This window comes from Lepidochelys olivacea (genome assembly GCF_965140295.1).
Source record: "Lepidochelys olivacea isolate rLepOli2 genome assembly, chromosome: 9".
Taxonomy (NCBI): domain Eukaryota; kingdom Metazoa; phylum Chordata; order Testudines; family Cheloniidae; genus Lepidochelys; species Lepidochelys olivacea.
In genome coordinates, this window is record NC_140419.1 from 56888331 (window position 1) to 56902283 (window position 13953).

The following is a 13953-nucleotide window of genomic DNA, read 5'->3' on the forward strand; positions in this document are numbered from 1 at the left end:
CCCCGCCCCGGGAGCTGATGGAAACCAGCGGTCCCCCAGCGCCTCGCCGCTCAAGATGGCGTAGGACAATCGGCCATTTCCAGCCATCAGGGGCCACACGCCGGCCACCGAGAAAATGGAGGCGGCCAGACTCAGAGTGATTCGCTGGCACACAGACCGTGTACGAGGCCGATTCGAAGCAGGGGACCTTGTCATTTACATAGGAAAGTCTCACTCGGAGGGATTCCCTGCGAGGCAGGGGAGGGGAGCCGCAATCACAGGCAACTATAGTGATGTTGTAGGTGGCCGCCCCTCTGCCCAAGACGCCGCTGGTCACCAAGGAGAATGTGTTTTCCGCAGGGACAGCAGCTGAAACGGTACGTTCTGCAGAATGTGGCCGCTGTTCTTCCCGTTGTCTTCGGAGCCCTGGTCTATGACGCTGAGCAGACCGACCATCGTCCCAGCTGCAGTGTCTTCCCCGATAGGATCAGAAAGGGAATTTACCGTCACTGCTGGGACATTGTAATTGCCATTCACAACATTTACAAGAACTGTGCAACGCTAACTGACTTCCCTCCCGCGCCTGCACTCCCACATTATATTCTCCACAATTCACTTCACCTTCCACCCCTAACTCCCCGTTATCAGGATCGATAGAAAACATTTTCTGAACATTGATTGTCGTGTTGCTGCCAACAATTTCCTCTAGCCTTCCATTTCCTCCTTCATTTAAATCGGTGCCATTCAGTCACTAACCAGGATGCCTTTGTCCACAATCTCCACTAGGCAGATAGTGTAGATGTTTCCATGAAATGCAGGGGCGTTATTGTTAGACTCCAGCACAGTGATACTCATCCGGCGGGTGCCAGATCTTTGGGGAGCCCCATTGTGTTTAGCTGCTGTTATTCGAGTCTGAGTCGATCCTTTTTCTCTGTCCAATGACTCTTCCAGTATTAAAATTGGCACTTTATTATGTCCGCCACGAGGCTCTACTTTCAAAGCAAAGTGTGCATTTGCCCAAATCTCATATGTGACCAAAGAATCAGTACCAAGAGGATCTTGAGCCCTACTATAGGAAGTACACTGCCCACTAAAACAGATTCAGCCACGTGCGGAAATCATCCAGGATTTCTAGTTCCACATACTACATTGCAAGATTTTCAACCACAATCTTAAATTTCAGTGCACAACGTCCTGTCCGCCCACGCAGCTCTGCTCTGTCCATTTTCACAGTGACGATCAGGGCTCCATTCTGCATTTTCAGCTCCACAAATTCTCCTTTCCTGACACAGTCCGCAGCCTGCGAGCTGGCAGGTTTCTGATATTATCCAGTTCTAGATCCTCGGCCATATTCCCCATAAAAGCACCAGGCTAGCGCTTCAGACACTCAGTAACGAGCCTCTTCAGAGACAGACACACAGAACCAGCATGCAGTAAATAGGTCTCTTAAGTACCAGCCCTGAGTCCGACATCTTAGTTTGCTTCTGTTCTTCATAGTAACCGCTTCATAAAGGCTTGGCAATAAGATCATTTCTTGTCTCTGCCTCGCTGTGGTTCACGATGTTGTGCAACAAAATAAAGAAATAATTAAAATATACAGATACATTCCTTTGAAAATACCTTTCTTTTACCTTTGCCTGTTTACTCGTGTGGTGACCGTTGTCTTTAGTGACTTGCTTTGCTGACTGCACTGTGAAAGGGGAAAATCATCCGCGATCCTTGTCCGTAACTGTAGACAACAGCGACATCTTGAGTCTAAACCAAAAATTGCTCGAAATGAATCGCAACATCAAAACCTCTATCAAGAAAATGCTTCATCAAATGTGAAGAGGAAAGATAAATGTGGGAATGTCCTAAAAGCTACAAACACATATTTTCTACTGATTCTTTTGCACGTGTAGGCTGTTATAGTATCGGGTTCTGTAATTTAAAAACCAACGAAAAATATAAGTCTTGACCCAGTTATAATATGTCCTCTTACTACAGCGTCCATTTTCTTTTACTGCATACCCTTAGGCTCCGTATCTCTTGCTAATGACGCATCTCATATACTTTGGCAAATAGGCCGATAAATGAAATATTTAAAGCTAGACATACATAATTAGGATGTAATTGTTAGTCGTCAATATTGGGAGTTTGTCTCCTTACATATTAGTCATCATCGTATGCGGATGAATTAGAAAAAGAGTATAAAAGCATTATCATATGTTTATTAAATGTTTGCCTCCACTGAAAGTACCTAGTTATCTCCAAAAGGTTAAACTTCATTCCATCTTTGTTAAGAAACTAACATATCTTACAAACGAAAAGAAGAAAGCAAAGCTTTTTACTCAAAACAGCTGACTGAACAAAACATCTCCTTCCTAATCGGAAGCTTCCTGAATTTGGGCTGTCAGGCACAGATCGCAGTCAAGGAGAGAAAGTTAAAAAACCTTGGGTTTTGTCATCCCTGAGTCTAAGTTCTAAAAAGCACTATGGCTCTCTTCCCTTGATCACCTGGTATCTCTTCTCTGCATCTAGTCCACCATCACAAAAGGTGGATTTAAACTTGATCAAGTGAACTGTTTGATTGTAAAAAGTCTATACAAGCTGTATCAGGAGTACTCCAAACCGTGAGCAGTTATCTACTAGTGTAGTAACCCTCTGAGATTAGGACATTATGGGTTTGACTCCCTCCAGTGCAGTAGGGGCTGCAATCTGCACCATCCTGCACCACCAGGGCAGTTCTAACATTAGGGTAGACTTCACCCTCTCCCTTTCTCTTGCCATTCCACTGGAAATTTATGCTTGGGGCACCACAGGAGCACCGCATACTGACACTGGCTGGAAGCTGCACTGGTTCACTACATCTCTGGGATGCCCTGCTTGGGCTGGTGCCAACCCAGCTCAGGAGGCATACGTTCAGTACGACCTGTATGAATTCAGGATACTATCTCAGTATTAGCCAGCCTAAATGTACTTGCTGTCTAAATAAAATTGGCAAAATGCAATCCATCCTCATAGCAATGTAGTTATAGATATTTTAAAACACATGAATCATTACTTGACAAATGTATTAGACTGAGCTTGTCGCCATTCTGTAGCTCAACTCCCAGTTGGAAGAGGCAGGATGGGGAGCTAGCTCCGCGAGAGGATGCTTCACTCGCTGACCGTGCTTAAACTCCTGGATGTCTGCCACCTCTCTCGGGCAGTACATAGACAACAGTGTTGAAAGCTGCAGAAATATCCAGGAGAATTAGAATGAATGTCTCTCTTTATCCATTTACATACTTCATACATCAGTGCCCTTAGAGCTGTTTCCATCCCATATCAGTGCCTGACTCCGGAGTGTGCTGCGACTAGAACGTTGGCCTCATTAGATGGACTTGCTACTGACCTTTTGTTAGCTTCCATATCAGCGTGGTCAGGAATGAAACTTTTGACATTAGGAGGCAGTTGGCTAGAACCAATGTATCCAGATTTCGTCAGTGTCGGTCGGATTTCACTGCATGTTTGAAGCAGGAAGGGACGAGTCCCTCCCTAATGATCAGTTGACCATTTCTTCACGAGTGGCTTCAACTGCTTATAACTAAGGCTGCCAGTCGTTCATGTAAGTCACAGGAGTCATGGAGTCTTTGACTTTCCTGGAAGTCTGTGACTTCCAGAGCAGCCGGTGCAGGGTGACCCCAGGGCAGACGTACCGGTCACTGCTTGGGTGGCCCCAGGCAGCTGGTCCCGGGAACTGTCCCAGAACAGTAGTCCAGGAGCAGCAGCGGGGCCCCATGCCTCCCTCCACCCGAAGCAGTAGGGGCCACCTGCAGCCGAGAAGCAGAAGCATATACTGATGCCGCCCTCCCAGGAACAGCGCTGTCCGAGAAGTGCACCCCCTCACCCCCCGCGCCCAGTACCTAACGCATAACTAGGGGTAGTTTTAGTAAAAGTCATGGACAGGCCAAGACTTTTTGTTTATTGCCTGTAACCCGTGACTAAATTGTAGCCTTACTTATAACTTTCACCAGCGAGTATGGGAATGGGTCAGAGCCACAGCTGTAGGGTTGAGACTCTTTTAGCATAGCCAGGACTGCTTTAATGTGCTTGTACTCGCTTAGTTTGGTGGGTTTGGGGGGGGGGCAGATCCATGATGCTTTTTGCTGAGTTTTGTTGCAGGCTGTAGGCACTTGGGATTGATGAAACGAAGCTCTTTAGCGTTGGATTTGGCAGCATGGATGGAAGCTATCCTGCTGCTTACCTTTCTTCCCTGTGTCAGGATCCTGAACTCAACCAACTCATGGTCACTGCCTCCCAAATTCCCATCCACTTTTGCTTCCCTCGCTAATTCTTCCTGGTTTGTGAGCAGCAGGTCAAGAAAAGCTTCCCCCGTAGTTGGCTCCTCTAGCACTTGCACATTGTCCCCTACATTTTCCAAAAACTTCCTAGATTGTCTATGCACCGCTGTATTGCTTTCCCAGCGGACATCAGGAAAATTAAAGTCACCCATGAGAACCAGGGCTTGCGAGCTAGTAGCTTCTGCGAGTTGCCGGAAGAAAGCCTGGTCCACCTCATCCCTCTGGTCCCGTGGTCTATAGCAGACTCCCACCACTACATCACTCTGGTTGCTCACACTTCTAATAGAGCATCCCATGTGATGCGGAATGCATCTCCTAGGAATCCATGTCCCAGGCGCGCTCTAGAGCACAATTTTGAGGGCAAATGCTCTCCGGAGTGGCAATGATGTCTATGGTGGGGAATCCCAAGCAGATGAAGATGTAATGAAGGACTCACGTGTCGAGTTCCCATTCATGATCGTGGGAAAAATCCCCTCCAGTTTGCAGTGATGTTTTGGTGTCCAGGGAGGTATGCGGCTGAGATGGCGATGCCGTTTTGGATACATCGTTGCATACTTTTGGTGCCTCAGAGCAGAGAGTGGGACGTCGCCTGTTGAGGTAGAACATGCAGGCGGTATTGTCCATCATGACTCTGGTGCAGTGAGCGATCCCTGGGATAAAGTGTCTGCAGGCATTGCGGACTGCTCGTAGCTCTAGGAGGTTAATGTGCAGCGTGTATCTGGTTAAGGACCAGCTGCTCTGCACTGTATGAGTGTGAAGATGCACTCACAAACCAATTTAGGAGGCATCGGTTGGCCCAGATCCTGGGTGTGGGTTGCAGCAGGCTAGTGTGTCTGTCTCAAAAGGCAGGGTTCTGGAGTCTGTCTTAGTTTGAAGAAGAAAATAAAGGAAATGCACCCCAGGGTGACTATCAGTCACACTGTCATATAAGACAAACCCTCGGTGAGCTGCTCCATCAGTTCAGGGTGACGGTTATGGCTGTAGAAAGCACTGGGTCTCCCTGATCTTTCACCACAGTCACCGGCCTCGCTCCCCAGCCGCAGCGTTCTGATTCCCCATGTGCAGCCCCACCCGGAACAGGCTGCGGTCAGCGGCCCGCTGGAAGGAGAGCCACGTGTGACAGCCCAGATCGCCGTCAGAAACCCGCAGCCTGTGAGCCAAGTGCCCGCAGCTCGCAGCGCGGGGCACTTTCCCGCAACACCCGCGGCTCCCCAGCTGGCAGCAGGCAACAAACGTTGTTATCCTCGTCGAGAATGAAGATGTGCACAGAGGCTGTGCCGCTCAGGGAGGGGACCCCAGCGTCCGCCGCCGGGACATGGACACTGAAGTTCTTCGTTCGCCCGCAGGCCCAGGTGCCCAGCGCGTAAATATCCCCGCCCCGGGAGCTGATGGAAACCAGCGGTCCCACAGCGCCTCGCCGCTCAAGATGGCGTAGGACAATCGGCCATTTCCAGCCATCAGGGGCCACACGCCGGCCACCGAGAAAATGGAGGCGGCCAGACTCAGAGTGATTCGCTGGCACACAGACCGTGTACGAGGCCGATTCGAAGCAGGGGACCTTGTCATTTACATAGGAAAGTCTCACTCGGAGGGATTCCCTGCGAGGCAGGGGAGGGGAGCCGCAATCACAGGCAACTATAGTGATGTTGTAGGTGGCCGCCCCTCTGCCCAAGACGCCGCTGGTCACCAAGGAGAATGTGTTTTCCGCAGGGACAGCAGCTGAAACGGTACGTTCTGCAGAATGTGGCCGCTGTTCTTCCCGTTGTCTTCGGAGCCCTGGTCTATGACGCTGAGCAGACCGACCATCGTCCCAGCTGCAGTGTCTTCCCCGATAGGATCGGAAAGGGAATTTACCGTCACTGCTGGGACATTGTAATTGCCATTCACAACATTTACAAGAACTGTGCAACGCTAACTGACTTCCCTCCCGTGCCTGCACTCCCACATTATATTCTCCACAATTCACTTCACCTTCCACCCCTAACTCCCCGTTATCAGGATCGATAGAAAACATTTTCTGAACATTGATTGTCGTGTTGCTGCCAACAATTTCCTCTAGCCTTCCATTTCCTCCTTCATTTAAATCGGTGCCATTCAGTCACTAACCAGGATGCCTTTGTCCACAATCTCCACTAGGCAGATAGTGTAGATGTTTCCATGAAATGCAGGGGCGTTATTGTTAGACTCCAGCACAGTGATACTCATCCGGCGGGTGCCAGATCTTTGGGGAGCCCCATTGTGTTTAGCTGCTGTTATTCGAGTCTGAGTCGATCCTTTTTCTCTGTCCAATGACTCTTCCAGTATTAAAATTGGCACTTTATTATATCCGCCACGAGGCTCTACTTTCAAAGCAAAGTGTGCATTTGCCCAAATCTCATATGTGACCAAAGAATCAGTACCAAGAGGATCTTGAGCCCTACTATAGGAAGTACACTGCCCACTAAAACAGATTCAGCCACGTGCGGAAATCATCCAGGATTTCTAGTTCCACATACTACATTGCAAGATTTTCAACCACAATCTTAAATTTCAGTGCACAACGTCCTGTCCGCCCACGCAGCTCTGCTCTGTCCATTTTCACAGTGACGATCAGGGCTCCATTCTGCATTTTCAGCTCCACAAATTCTCCTTTCCTGACACAGTCCGCAGCCTGCGAGCTGGCAGGTTTCTGATATTATCCAGTTCTAGATCCTCGGCCATATTCCCCATAAAAGCACCAGGCTAGCGCTTCAGACACTCAGTAACGAGCCTCTTCAGAGACAGACACACAGAACCAGCATGCAGTAAATAGGTCTCTTAAGTACCAGCCCTGAGTCCGACATCTTAGTTTGCTTCTGTTCTTCATAGTAACCGCTTCATAAAGGCTTGGCAATAAGATCATTTCTTGTCTCTGCCTCGCTGTGGTTCACGATGTTGTGCAACAAAATAAAGAAATAATTAAAATATACAGATACATTCCTTTGAAAATACCTTTCTTTTACCTTTGCCTGTTTACTCGTGTGGTGACCGTTGTCTTTAGTGACTTGCTTTGCTGACTGCACTGTGAAAGGGGAAAATCATCCGCGATCCTTGTCCGTAACTGTAGACAACAGCGACATCTTGAGTCTAAACCAAAAATTGCTCGAAATGAATCGCAACATCAAAACCTCTATCAAGAAAATGCTTCATCAAATGTGAAGAGGAAAGATAAATGTGGGAATGTCCTAAAAGCTACAAACACATATTTTCTACTGATTCTTTTGCACGTGTAGGCTGTTATAGTATCGGGTTCTGTAATTTAAAAACCAACGAAAAATATAAGTCTTGACCCAGTTATAATATGTCCTCTTACTACAGCGTCCATTTTCTTTTACTGCATACCCTTAGGCTCCGTATCTCTTGCTAATGACGCATCTCATATACTTTGGCAAATAGGCCGATAAATGAAATATTTAAAGCTAGACATACATAATTAGGATGTAATTGTTAGTCGTCAATATTGGGAGTTTGTCTCCTTACATATTAGTCATCATCGTATGCGGATGAATTAGAAAAATAGTATAAAAGCATTATCATATGTTTATTAAATGTTTGCCTCCACTGAAAGTACCTAGTTATCTACAAAAGGTTAAACTTCATTCCATCGTTGTTAAGAAACTAACATATCTTACAAACGAAAAGAAGAAAGCAAAGCTTTTTACTCAAAACAGCTGACTGAACAAAACATCTCCTTCCTAATCGGAAGCTTCCTGAATTTGGGCTGTCAGGCACAGATCGCAGTCAAGGAGAGAAAGTTAAAAAACCTTGGGTTTTGTCATCCCTGAGTCTAAGTTCTAAAAAGCACTATGGCTCTCTTCCCTTGATCACCTGGTATCTCTTCTCTGCATCTAGTCCACCATCACAAAAGGTGGATTTAAACTTGATCAAGTGAACTGTTTGATTGTAAAAAGTCTATACAAGCTGTATCAGGAGTACTCCAAACCGTGAGCAGTTATCTACTAGTGTAGTAACCCTCTGAGATTAGGACATTATGGGTTTGACTCCCTCCAGTGCAGTAGGGGCTGCAATCTGCACCATCCTGCACCACCAGGGCAGTTCTAACATTAGGGTAGACTTCACCCTCTCCCTTTCTCTTGCCATTCCACTGGAAATTTATGCTTGGGGCACCACAGGAGCACCGCATACTGACACTGGCTGGAAGCTGCACTGGTTCACTACATCTCTGGGATGCCCTGCTTGGGCTGGTGCCAACCCAGCTCAGGAGGCATACGTTCAGTACGACCTGTATGAATTCAGGATACTATCTCAGTATTAGCCAGCCTAAATGTACTTGCTGTCTAAATAAAATTGGCAAAATGCAATCCATCCTCATAGCAATGTAGTTATAGATATTTTAAAACACATGAATCATTACTTGACAAATGTATTAGACTGAGCTTGTCGCCATTCTGTAGCTCAACTCCCAGTTGGAAGAGGCAGGATGGGGAGCTAGCTCCGCGAGAGGATGCTTCACTCGCTGACCGTGCTTAAACTCCTGGATGTCTGCCACCTCTCTCGGGCAGTACATAGACAACAGTGTTGAAAGCTGCAGAAATATCCAGGAGAATTAGAATGAATGTCTCTCTTTATCCATTTACATACTTCATACATCAGTGCCCTTAGAGCTGTTTCCATCCCATATCAGTGCCTGACTCCGGAGTGTGCTGCGACTAGAATGTTGGCCTCATTAGATGGACTTGCTACTGACCTTTTGTTAGCTTCCATATCAGCGTGGTCAGGAATGAAACTTTTGACATTAGGAGGCAGTTGGCTAGAACCAATGTATCCAGATTTCGTCAGTGTCGGTCGGATTTCACTGCATGTTTGAAGCAGGAAGGGACGAGTCCCTCCCTAATGATCAGTTGACCATTTCTTCACGAGTGGCTTCAACTGCTTATAACTAAGGCTGCCAGTCGTTCATGTAAGTCACAGGAGTCATGGAGTCTTTGACTTTCCTGGAAGTCTGTGACTTCCAGAGCAGCCGGTGCAGGGTGACCCCAGGGCAGACGTACCGGTCACTGCTTGGGTGGCCCCAGGCAGCTGGTCCCGGGAACTGTCCCAGAACAGTAGTCCAGGAGCAGCAGCGGGGCCCCATGCCTCCCTCCACCCGAAGCAGTAGGGGCCACCTGCAGCCGAGAAGCAGAAGCATATACTGATGCCGCCCTCCCAGGAACAGCGCTGTCCGAGAAGTGCACCCCCTCACCCCCCGCGCCCAGTACCTAACGCATAACTAGGGGTAGTTTTAGTAAAAGTCATGGACAGGCCAAGACTTTTTGTTTATTGCCTGTAACCCGTGACTAAATTGTAGCCTTACTTATAACTTTCACCAGCGAGTATGGGAATGGGTCAGAGCCACAGCTGTAGGGTTGAGACTCTTTTAGCATAGCAAGGACTGCTTTAATGTGCTTGTACTCGCTTAGTTTGGTGGGTTTGGGGGGCGGGGGGCAGATCCATGATGCTTTTTGCTGAGTTTTCTTGCAGGCTGTAGGCACTTGGGATTGATGAAACGAAGCTCTTTAGCGTTGGATTTGGCAGCATGGATGGAAGCTATCCTGCTGCTTACCTTTCTTCCCTGTGTCAGGATCCTGAACTCAACCAACTCATGGTCACTGCCTCCCAAATTCCCATCCACTTTTGCTTCCCTCGCTAATTCTTCCTGGTTTGTGAGCAGCAGGTCAAGAAAAGCTTCCCCCGTAGTTGGCTCCTCTAGCACTTGCACATTGTCCCCTACATTTTCCAAAAACTTCCTAGATTGTCTATGCACCGCTGTATTGCTTTCCCAGCGGACATCAGGAAAATTAAAGTCACCCATGAGAACCAGGGCTTGCGAGCTAGTAGCTTCTGCGAGTTGCCGGAAGAAAGCCTGGTCCACCTCATCCCTCTGGTCCCGTGGTCTATAGCAGACTCCCACCACTACATCACTCTGGTTGCTCACACTTCTAATAGAGCATCCCATGTGATGCGGAATGCATCTCCTAGGAATCCATGTCCCAGGCGCGCTCTAGAGCACAATTTTGAGGGCAAATGCTCTCCGGAGTGGCAATGATGTCTATGGTGGGGAATCCCAAGCAGATGAAGATGTAATGAAGGACTCACGTGTCGAGTTCCCATTCATGATCGTGGGAAAAATCCCCTCCAGTTTGCAGTGATGTTTTGGTGTCCAGGGAGGTATGCGGCTGAGATGGCGATGCCGTTTTGGATACATCGTTGCATACTTTTGGTGCCTCAGAGCAGAGAGTGGGACGTCGCCTGTTGAGGTAGAACATGCAGGCGGTATTGTCCATCATGACTCTGGTGCAGTGAGCGATCCCTGGGATAAAGTGTCTGCAGGCATTGCGGACTGCTCGTAGCTCTAGGAGGTTAATGTGCAGCGTGTATCTGGTTAAGGACCAGCTGCTCTGCACTGTATGAGTGTGAAGATGCACTCACAAACCAATTTAGGAGGCATCGGTTGGCCCAGATCCTGGGTGTGGGTTGCAGCAGGCTAGTGTGTCTGTCTCAAAAGGCAGGGTTCTGGAGTCTGTCTTAGTTTGAAGAAGAAAATAAAGGAAATGCACCCCAGGGTGACTATCAGTCACACTGTCATATAAGACAAACCCTCGGTGAGCTGCTCCATCAGTTCAGGGTGACGGTTATGGCTGTAGAAAGCACTGGGTCTCCCTGATCTTTCACCACAGTCACCGGCCTCGCTCCCCAGCCGCAGCGTTCTGATTCCCCATGTGCAGCCCCACCCGGAACAGGCTGCGGTCAGCGGCCCGCTGGAAGGAGAGCCACGTGTGACAGCCCAGATCGCCGTCAGAAACCCGCAGCCTGTGAGCCAAGTGCCCGCAGCTCGCAGCGCGGGGCACTTTCCCGCAACACCCGCGGCTCCCCAGCTGGCAGCAGGCAACAAACGTTGTTATCCTCGTCGAGAATGAAGATGTGCACAGAGGCTGTGCCGCTCAGGGAGGGGACCCCAGCGTCCGCCGCCGGGACATGGACACTGAAGTTCTTCGTTCGCCCGCAGGCCCAGGTGCCCAGCGCGTAAATATCCCCGCCCCGGGAGCTGATGGAAACCAGCGGTCCCCCAGCGCCTCGCCGCTCAAGATGGCGTAGGACAATCGGCCATTTCCAGCCATCAGGGGCCACACGCCGGCCACCGAGAAAATGGAGGCGGCCAGACTCAGAGTGATTCGCTGGCACACAGACCGTGTACGAGGCCGATTCGAAGCAGGGGACCTTGTCATTTACATAGGAAAGTCTCACTCGGAGGGATTCCCTGCGAGGCAGGGGAGGGGAGCCGCAATCACAGGCAACTATAGTGATGTTGTAGGTGGCCGCCCCTCTGCCCAAGACGCCGCTGGTCACCAAGGAGAATGTGTTTTCCGCAGGGACAGCAGCTGAAACGGTACGTTCTGCAGAATGTGGCCGCTGTTCTTCCCGTTGTCTTCGGAGCCCTGGTCTATGACGCTGAGCAGACCGACCATCGTCCCAGCTGCAGTGTCTTCCCCGATAGGATCGGAAAGGGAATTTACCGTCACTGCTGGGACATTGTAATTGCCATTCACAACATTTACAAGAACTGTGCAACGCTAACTGACTTCCCTCCCGTGCCTGCACTCCCACATTATATTCTCCACAATTCACTTCACCTTCCACCCCTAACTCCCCGTTATCAGGATCGATAGAAAACATTTTCTGAACATTGATTGTCGTGTTGCTGCCAACAATTTCCTCTAGCCTTCCATTTCCTCCTTCATTTAAATCGGTGCCATTCAGTCACTAACCAGGATGCCTTTGTCCACAATCTCCACTAGGCAGATAGTGTAGATGTTTCCATGAAATGCAGGGGCGTTATTGTTAGACTCCAGCACAGTGATACTCATCCGGCGGGTGCCAGATCTTTGGGGAGCCCCATTGTGTTTAGCTGCTGTTATTCGAGTCTGAGTCGATCCTTTTTCTCTGTCCAATGACTCTTCCAGTATTAAAATTGGCACTTTATTATATCCGCCACGAGGCTCTACTTTCAAAGCAAAGTGTGCATTTGCCCAAATCTCATATGTGACCAAAGAATCAGTACCAAGAGGATCTTGAGCCCTACTATAGGAAGTACACTGCCCACTAAAACAGATTCAGCCACGTGCGGAAATCATCCAGGATTTCTAGTTCCACATACTACATTGCAAGATTTTCAACCACAATCTTAAATTTCAGTGCACAACGTCCTGTCCGCCCACGCAGCTCTGCTCTGTCCATTTTCACAGTGACGATCAGGGCTCCATTCTGCATTTTCAGCTCCACAAATTCTCCTTTCCTGACACAGTCCGCAGCCTGCGAGCTGGCAGGTTTCTGATATTATCCAGTTCTAGATCCTCGGCCATATTCCCCATAAAAGCACCAGGCTAGCGCTTCAGACACTCAGTAACGAGCCTCTTCAGAGACAGACACACAGAACCAGCATGCAGTAAATAGGTCTCTTAAGTACCAGCCCTGAGTCCGACATCTTAGTTTGCTTCTGTTCTTCATAGTAACCGCTTCATAAAGGCTTGGCAATAAGATCATTTCTTGTCTCTGCCTCGCTGTGGTTCACGATGTTGTGCAACAAAATAAAGAAATAATTAAAATATACAGATACATTCCTTTGAAAATACCTTTCTTTTACCTTTGCCTGTTTACTCGTGTGGTGACCGTTGTCTTTAGTGACTTGCTTTGCTGACTGCACTGTGAAAGGGGAAAATCATCCGCGATCCTTGTCCGTAACTGTAGACAACAGCGACATCTTGAGTCTAAACCAAAAATTGCTCGAAATGAATCGCAACATCAAAACCTCTATCAAGAAAATGCTTCATCAAATGTGAAGAGGAAAGATAAATGTGGGAATGTCCTAAAAGCTACAAACACATATTTTCTACTGATTCTTTTGCACGTGTAGGCTGTTATAGTATCGGGTTCTGTAATTTAAAAACCAACGAAAAATATAAGTCTTGACCCAGTTATAATATGTCCTCTTACTACAGCGTCCATTTTCTTTTACTGCATACCCTTAGGCTCCGTATCTCTTGCTAATGACGCATCTCATATACTTTGGCAAATAGGCCGATAAATGAAATATTTAAAGCTAGACATACATAATTAGGATGTAATTGTTAGTCGTCAATATTGGGAGTTTGTCTCCTTACATATTAGTCATCATCGTATGCGGATGAATTAGAAAAATAGTATAAAAGCATTATCATATGTTTATTAAATGTTTGCCTCCACTGAAAGTACCTAGTTATCTACAAAAGGTTAAACTTCATTCCATCGTTGTTAAGAAACTAACATATCTTACAAACGAAAAGAAGAAAGCAAAGCTTTTTACTCAAAACAGCTGACTGAACAAAACATCTCCTTCCTAATCGGAAGCTTCCTGAATTTGGGCTGTCAGGCACAGATCGCAGTCAAGGAGAGAAAGTTAAAAAACCTTGGGTTTTGTCATCCCTGAGTCTAAGTTCTAAAAAGCACTATGGCTCTCTTCCCTTGATCACCTGGTATCTCTTCTCTGCATCTAGTCCACCATCACAAAAGGTGGATTTAAACTTGATCAAGTGAACTGTTTGATTGTAAAAAGTCTATACAAGCTGTATCAGGAGTACTCCAAACCGTGAGCAGT